We start from the raw sequence: 7708 nt of genomic DNA, 5'->3' as shown, positions 1-7708 counted from the left end.
ATTTCCTTCTTGCTCAGGGAGGTCAATCTCTGTCCTATTAAGGCCTTCCACTGATTGGGTAAGGCCCACCCCCCACTATGCAGAGCAATTTGCTTTACTCAAAGTCCACTGATTTCGATGTTCATTTCATTCAAAATACACCCCCCCACGGACACATCCTGAGGAACATTTGACCAATTTTCTGGGCTACATGGCCCAATCAAGTCAATACATAAAGTTAATCATCACCATAATTGTCTGGTTACTGTTTCTCAATGGATGTGCCATTGATGTTTGGAGCAGGATGGTTCTCCACTGTGCAGGGGTGCCCCAGCCATTGTGGGATGTTTATCATCCTTAGTCCCTGTCCACTCACACCCATAATGTCCCCAACATGGTAACAACCAAAGTTGTGCCCACACATTGCTAACATCCCTTCAGGATGTCTCCTGTCCAGGCTGGAGGACACTGATTTAGATGGGCTTATGCAGTCATGTTGCAGAAATGTTGGCAGCATCAAGATGGATGGCAGGCTTCTCAGTTCTTGATGTTCAGACCTCACATGGATACAGCTGTTGTCTAATCCAGGAATTGGTGAATTTTTTCTGTAAAGGGCCAGATAGCAGCTATTTTAGGCTTTGGGACTACATGGTCTTCATCAGAACTACTCACTTCTGCGCTGGTACAGCAAAAGCAGCCATGAACAATATATAAATAAAAATGAATGTGGCCGTGTTCCTATAAAACTTTACTTATGGACATGATTTGAATATAATTTTTCACGTGCCATGACATATTATTCTTATCTTGACTTTTCCCCAACCATTTAAAATGTGAAAACCATTCTTAGCTTGCAGGCAGTCTGAATGTAACTCTCTCTTACTTTTATCCCCCATGAACGCACTGTGTTCAGCTAATAATTGAATGAAGACTTCAATAAATGTTCATTGAATTGAATGAAACAGAAATTGATCAAAAACGGTGCTTTTCAAACTTCATTTTTATCAGCAGAAACTTTTTGGAGTTTGAATCTTAGAGAAACCTCAGTGTTTGAAACAAATGTAGTATGTTATTAGTAAAATTTTATTTTTTGAGCTCAAATGGATAACATTTGTATATTTTGATGGATACAGAAATCAAGGGGGAATTCCAGATGGCTTTGTCAAGATGCTCTTTGATTAAGCTGTCCAGATGCTTGAAAAAGGAGAGAGAGGGAAGTTTCTGTTTCAAAGCGGGACCCCTGATGATATCTAATGGTGGTTTATATTCTTATTCATAACTATAAAAGTTAGACAAGAAGCATCAAAAGCTTCAAATAAATGACAGATGTAATCTCGTGGTTGGGCATGTCACAAGATGTTTTTATACAACGGCTCCTATGGCTGTGACAAGCAGGTCATAGCTATGCTCCCATAATTTTATGTAACTGGATAAAGGCAAGTCTGAATTTGTAAAAGATCGTAGCCCCTGACACATTTGCAATAAATGCAAATCCCCCAGAGAAACGCTGGAAGAAGCTTGATTCCCAGGAGAGCTTAAAGGAAGCCCAACTTAACACACAGGTGTTCTCTAACGTCTGCACAATTCATGTATATTCAACTATCTGGAAGTTTATGACATTTCCTTTCTAGTTTTTTTAGCAGTTAAGAGTTTTGTAAATATTTTTTTCAATTGTGATAAAACATATGTAACATAAAACTTAGCATTTTAACCATTTTTAAGTGTGGAATTCAGTGACATTAAGTACATTCATATTGTGTAACCATCACCACTTTCCATTTCCAGACTTTTTCATCATCACAAACAGAAACTCTGCACCCGTGAAACACTAGCCTCCTCCCTCCCTCCAACCCTTGGCAATCACTACCCTACTTTCTATCTCTGTGAATTTGACAATTCTAGGTACCTTATATACATGGAATCATACTATATTTGTCCTTTTGTGACTGGCTTTACTTCACGTAGCATTATGTTTTCAAGGTTCATCCATATGGTTGTGTGTATCAGAACTTTATTCCTTTTTAAGCCTGAATAATATTCCATTATATGGATAGAGCACAGTTTATCCACTCACCTATCGGTGGACACTTGGGTCATTTCCACCTTTTGGCTATTGTGAATAATGCTGCCAAAAACATAGTTCTTTGTATCTGTTTCAGTCTGTGCTTTCAATTCTTTGGGATATATTAATTTATCTAAGTGTGGAATTGCTAGGTCTTGCATTTAATTTTTTTGAGGTATCTCCATACTGTCCCTCACAGAGGCTACATCATTTTACGTTCCCACCAGCAGTGCCCAAGTGTTCCAATTTCTCCACGTTCCCACCAACACTTTCTCCCTGTCTTTTGTTATTGTCTTGTTTCCCACGTGAATCAGGAAAGTGTTTAAATGAGACTTGTACACTTGCAGCCCCTGAAGCACTTTCATGTCACTTTAGGTTCCACAGATTAGTTCAGAAGCCAGTGCTGGGTGGTTGTTTTTTTTTTTAACCTTCTTTCAGAGTTTGTGATTTAAGAGTAAACCCTCCTTGACTTCACTCCAAGAATTGAGTGTGATGATTGATTTCAAGCTGGAGGTGAGACCAGGAAACAAAACAGATCTCCAAGCGAGGACTGGTGCTCACAGTCCACGGGAAAACCAGCCACCCACCTCCTTGGGGTCAGGTGAAGCGAGAACTCCCTCGGTCTCTCGCTCTCTCTTCCCTAAGTCTCTCTGCTTCTGTCTTTGTCTCTGTCAGTCTCTGTCTCTCTCTCTGTCTACCTCTGTCTCTATCTTCCTCTCGGTCTCTCTCTGTCTCTTGCTCTCCTACTCACACAGGCAACCATGATAAATCACTTATTTCCCTGCTTTGCCTTCTGGGACTCAGCTACAACACAGCAATGTTTAAACTCCAGTTTAAAACATTTTAAATCAACAGCATGTTGGGGATCACTGGAGTTTAATTCAGCTAGGCTTCTCTACAAACCAGTCAAAACCGTCACCACTTCTGGGGAAATTCGTGGTGGATCCTGGGACACTGTGGAGGGCCATCTCCCGGGCTTTCTCACCTCTTCCCCACTGCGAGGTGGCGTGGAGCCACCTGCAAACCATTGCCACCCGACCCGGGCTCTGCAGGTCGCAGCTCCCCGCAGCCCATGCTCAGCTCTACAAGGTTGAAGCTGTGCTCCCTGCGGTGCTGCCACCACACACTGGCTTCAGCCCTAAGGAGGCTACCTACGTGTAGAAGCTGGAGCTTTGCACTCCAAGGGAAGGAAACATTCCCTCCAAATAGCCCAGCATCGTGATGGCTCTTTTGACCTTCCAAGTGCAGCCTCTGCCTCTGTTAGGGGCTTGGACCAAGTCCCCAAGGGCCAGACTGAGGGGTCATTGGTCTAATAACCTCCTGCCCCACGCCTGCAGCCCCACTCGCCACCAAGATGCCAGAAGAATGAGTGCCCCTGTCTTGGGAGGAGTTCCCTGCCTCCCCAAAGCTCCCTCTCTCCTTCCAGCCACCAGGCTCCTGACCTCTTCTCCATTCTGGAGAATGTTCCATAGCCTTAGGACTCAAAGATCTCCCAGGTCCCAAGGAGCTTGTGACCTCATAAGCAGACAGGGCTCCTGCTGACTGCTATGTCAGTTAGGACGCATTGGGCTGCAAGTAACAGATAACCCCACCTCAACAAAAAGAACAATGTGCCCTCTCACTAAGCAGAGGTCCAGAGGTAGAGCAACTCTGGGGTATGTTCATTCAGTGGCTCCATAAGGTCTTCAAAGACCCCAGTGTTTTCATCTTTCTAGCCATATTCTCAGAATTCAGCTTGGTCCCCAGAGTAGCTCCCCAAGGCACAGAATGGCTGCTGCACCACCAGGCTTCACATCCAGGACACTATCATATCCAGCAGAAAGGAGATGTGCTTTCTCTTCTTCATTCCTCCCTTTAAGAGCAAGGAAGATTTACCCAGCAGCCTCCCACTGGCCATGATTTTATCACATGATTAAGCTCAAGGAATCACTGCAGAGGGATGGGACCATGATGATTACCTTTGGTTTAATCACCTATCTATCATGAACTTGCTTTGTATTTTTCACTCTTTCCCCCTTTTTATGTAAGAAATACACAGATTTTTTTTTTGTTCTGAATAATTTATTCAGTACAGAAGTCTGCTGAGTAAAAATATGGAAAGTGTCCTTTACAGCCTTTCCCAGTCTCACTCTCCTCCTCAGAAGGAAATTGTCTCTATTTTGGTGTGTCTTCTTCCTGTTTCCTTTATGCATTTGCATACATGTGGATGGTCATACATACTTAGGCACTTTGCTTTAATATTTATGTAGATGGTATTTTGTTCAGTTGCTGGCCTTTTTCCACTTTGCATTCAGTACTTACAGATTTACTTCATTCACTTCAGTGGGAGAATATTACCCCATAGGGCAGATAGTCCACTGCTTTGCGTTTTAACTAGGTTTTCAATCTTGTGTCTTATCCCCCTAGCTAGATTGTAAACATCCTGAAGGCATATTTTTCTATCTCCAAGCACTTGATACAGTATTTTCCTACAAAGTGAAAGTCAATTAATAGTTACTGATGGGAAGATTCTTTCTCTTGCCACACAAGAGATGTTTTAGTACTTCTGACTGTTTGAGGTGGAGGCTTTTCAGAGTGAGTACAAGGGACACAGCTCCATAATCTCTCAGCTTGTCACTCTTCTGTCTATCAACAGTGACAAGTCCACCTACTGGCCAGGGAGAGTTGGTAATCTTCCATCTTCCTTCGGCAATGTTTCCTGGGTTCATTGCAGTCTCCTCAGCAGGTTGTCAATTCAGAGCACTTGGGCTCCTTGCAACATTCGGCTCACAGAGGAGCACTGGGGCAGAGTTATTAACAGCCCGCACTTCCTGGAGAACTGTTTCAAGGGCTGCTAATGGTGTTCACAGACAGTTGGGCTGGAGCAGTTATCCATATGCCTAGACATACACTCTTAATAACCTTTTCCAGGTTTCTTGAGGCAGTCACAACTACATAAAATTGGTTACAACTGAACCTATTCTAGACCCTTTGGTGGGGAGAAATTACTTCAATATGAGGCTATCACCTCAAAACAGACCAACCAAATTTAGGACTGGATGAACCTCTCTGAGCAATCACTCTTGAAGCAGATGTTGGCGTTCAGACATGCTGATAGCGTCAATGAATATCATCTCAGACTTTGGTGGGGCTCCTGTACTTCTGAATCTGCCCAGCTTCCTGTAGTAGCCGGAAAAATTACCATTGTGAAGGAGCAAAGAAGAGAAACACATGTCTCCCAGATGTGCTCTTGCATTGGGGAGCACTCTCAAAATTTGGACCTTAACAGGAAATCTGGAACAATGAAAGGAAATCAAGCAATAGAAATGAGACTGAAATTGGTTTACGTCCCTCAGTTGATAACACACAAGGGGAAACTTTTGGATCAATCATTTTAATTACTATCGATTATGAAAACTCTGATCTCTACCACTAAGAAGTCTACAATTGAATTGGAAAGAGAGCATCCACATATGAAAAACTGGACAATGATACGAGTTAATATAGGGGATCGAGACTAAATAAATGCCTATTTGGGTTTGGAGGGATAACAAGGCTCTGCTTCCAAACAGAGGTGATAATCTGCCTGGATACACTGAGAGTATCATGCTTGACCACGCCTGCTCACTTTTTAAAAAAGCAATTTTCTCTGGGGACCCAGCCTGGATTTCTTTGCCAGCCTGGATGCCCGTATATGTCTTCAGTTGTTGACACTGAAAGGTTCCACCCTGCCTCCTTCTGTCTTCCTACCACCTCCCTTACCTTGAAATAGCCATAGCCATTGAAGACCTTTCTACTCTTCTCTCTTCACCCACACCTCCTATCTCACCCTAATTTGTTGAGAAAAATATTGCTGGCAGATAGAGAAGGCAGAATCATGAGAAAACTTAGATACCCCTTGTTAAAAGGAATTAAGAGGGTTCCTAATAAGTAGGTCAGAGCCTGATTGGGGGGTTTTGGCTGAGGGGCACCCTGCAGGCTGCACCCCCATGCCCAGGCACTTGGGTCCCTGACACCCCTTGTGGGTGTTTCTGTAGACAAATATTTTTTCAGGCCAACATTGGATTACATGACTGCGGACCTTGGGATTCTAAAGGGAAAGATGAAACCTTCACAGCAACTTGGGTTTTCTTTCAAGGGGAGTTTTTCCTCTACAGAATGTTTTGTTTTAACTGGTAATTAAAGGTGGGCAAAACAATCCTGGAGAAATGGGTTTTCCTCCTCTCCAAACCTGTGTTTCTAAGAGAAACAGGAGAGGCAGGGCCACTGGGCCCACCCTCCTAACTGGAGCCAACTGCCCCTGATGGTTTATGGTCTGGTCTGCTTCAATTTCTCATGTGTTACCTTTCTAGGGGCTGTGAGGCCCAGCAATCTGGACCCAGGCCAAGAAGTCAAGAACTGCTGAAGTCCAGGCCTCCACGCTTGTACTGACACAAGCGACCACCCAGCCCTGCCAACCCATATGGCTCTGTTTTCCTGATGTATGAGGTGGGTAGAATGCTTTCCCCCTAAAAGAGGACTCCAAGGGATTAATTAGTTAAAATCTGTAAACATGTATCATTATAATTAGTATTCCAGTTTCTAGTTAAAACCAAACTGACCAAAAGGAAAGAAAATACCAGCCCTACCTCTGAGGGCAGCTACCTTTGCTTTTCTGGTATTTCCAGTCTGACCGGTGGGAGAATGTCCTGAGTAGTTCAGTGTTTGCTGGGTCTGAGCCTGGAGCTGTGTTCACCACATTTGAGGATGAGGAAGCCAAGAATCCAATTGTGCCCGGGACCCACCTGGGCTCTGCTTGTTCAGACCATTGGCTCTAGCAAAGGGTGGACAACCCTCATGTGACCCAGATGCAGTATGTCTACAGTCGGGCCCCGTGTCTTCATGTTCTTTGGGGATGGACAAGTTGTATAGGCCATCGTAAAGAGATTTTTGGTTTCTAAGGTATTCATCTAAAAGCAGTGCCTCTGAGGTAGTGACTACTGCTTTCCTCAAGAGACGAAACTCTGGACCGTTGAAGTTGTTCTATGGAGAAAAGTCTTGCATAGTAGGGCAACCCTCCCCTCCACAGTGACTCGGCCCCAACCATTCTATCTTTTTCATGGGAGACCCTCAATGGACCTCAGCCAGCTCAGCATGGCTCTCTTTTTCTGGGTCTAAATAAATCTACCCCATTCCCACTCCTGATTCCAAGTGGTAAACACCACCCCCAAACGTCTACCCTTCCAACAAGACCAAACAAAGGAACGCCTCGGACCTCTCTCCCCGTGGACTTCCTGTCCGAGCACAGCCTCCTTGCAAGATGGCCGACACCGGAAGTGCCTTCACCTACAGAGCAGGGGCTCTGCCCGCTCCGCCAACAAAGTTAGGGCCTAAAGCAGGAAGCACGGTAGCTGTGCACAGGGCCAGGAGGAGACAAGATAACAATTTGCCACTGTTTAACTGGGTGGTTTGAAAAGATCTGTTCAATATTTACTTAGAGGAAAGGCTGAGTCCTCTAAATAAATAAAGGAAGGGCCCAATAGGAGAATAAGTCGTCAGGAGGGAGCCTCAGCCTGTCCCCCCACCACCAGGAGATTTATTTCTGGCCCCAAATTTGCAGCACCTCCCCCCGCCCTTGGCAAAACAGAAGCCTCACGGTTAAGAGCACCCACCCATCTCAGAAAACTGTCCCTCCCAGGCCCCTCAGAA

The 7708-nt window shown here is 44.5% G+C and overlaps 1 long non-coding RNA gene across 1 annotated transcript; it reads right to left on the bottom strand.

Annotated features, from left to right (window-relative positions):
* Positions 1-4080: 4080 nt before the first annotated feature.
* Positions 4081-7321, bottom strand: LOC145539305 (uncharacterized). The gene is made up of 2 exons (XR_014077707.1): positions 7275-7321; positions 4081-5314 (listed from the first exon to the last, which is right to left on the bottom strand). It is a non-coding gene; the product is annotated as an uncharacterized LOC145539305 (long non-coding RNA).
* Positions 7322-7708: the final 387 nt, after the last annotated feature.

The sequence above is a fragment of the Giraffa tippelskirchi genome, chromosome 2, assembly GCF_054371585.1.
Source record: "Giraffa tippelskirchi isolate mGirTip1 chromosome 2, T2T-mGirTip1v1.2.pri, whole genome shotgun sequence".
NCBI lineage: Eukaryota > Metazoa > Chordata > Mammalia > Artiodactyla > Giraffidae > Giraffa > Giraffa tippelskirchi.
Note: the sequence above shows the minus strand (reverse complement) of the source record. Positions and strands in the feature narration are given on the sequence as shown.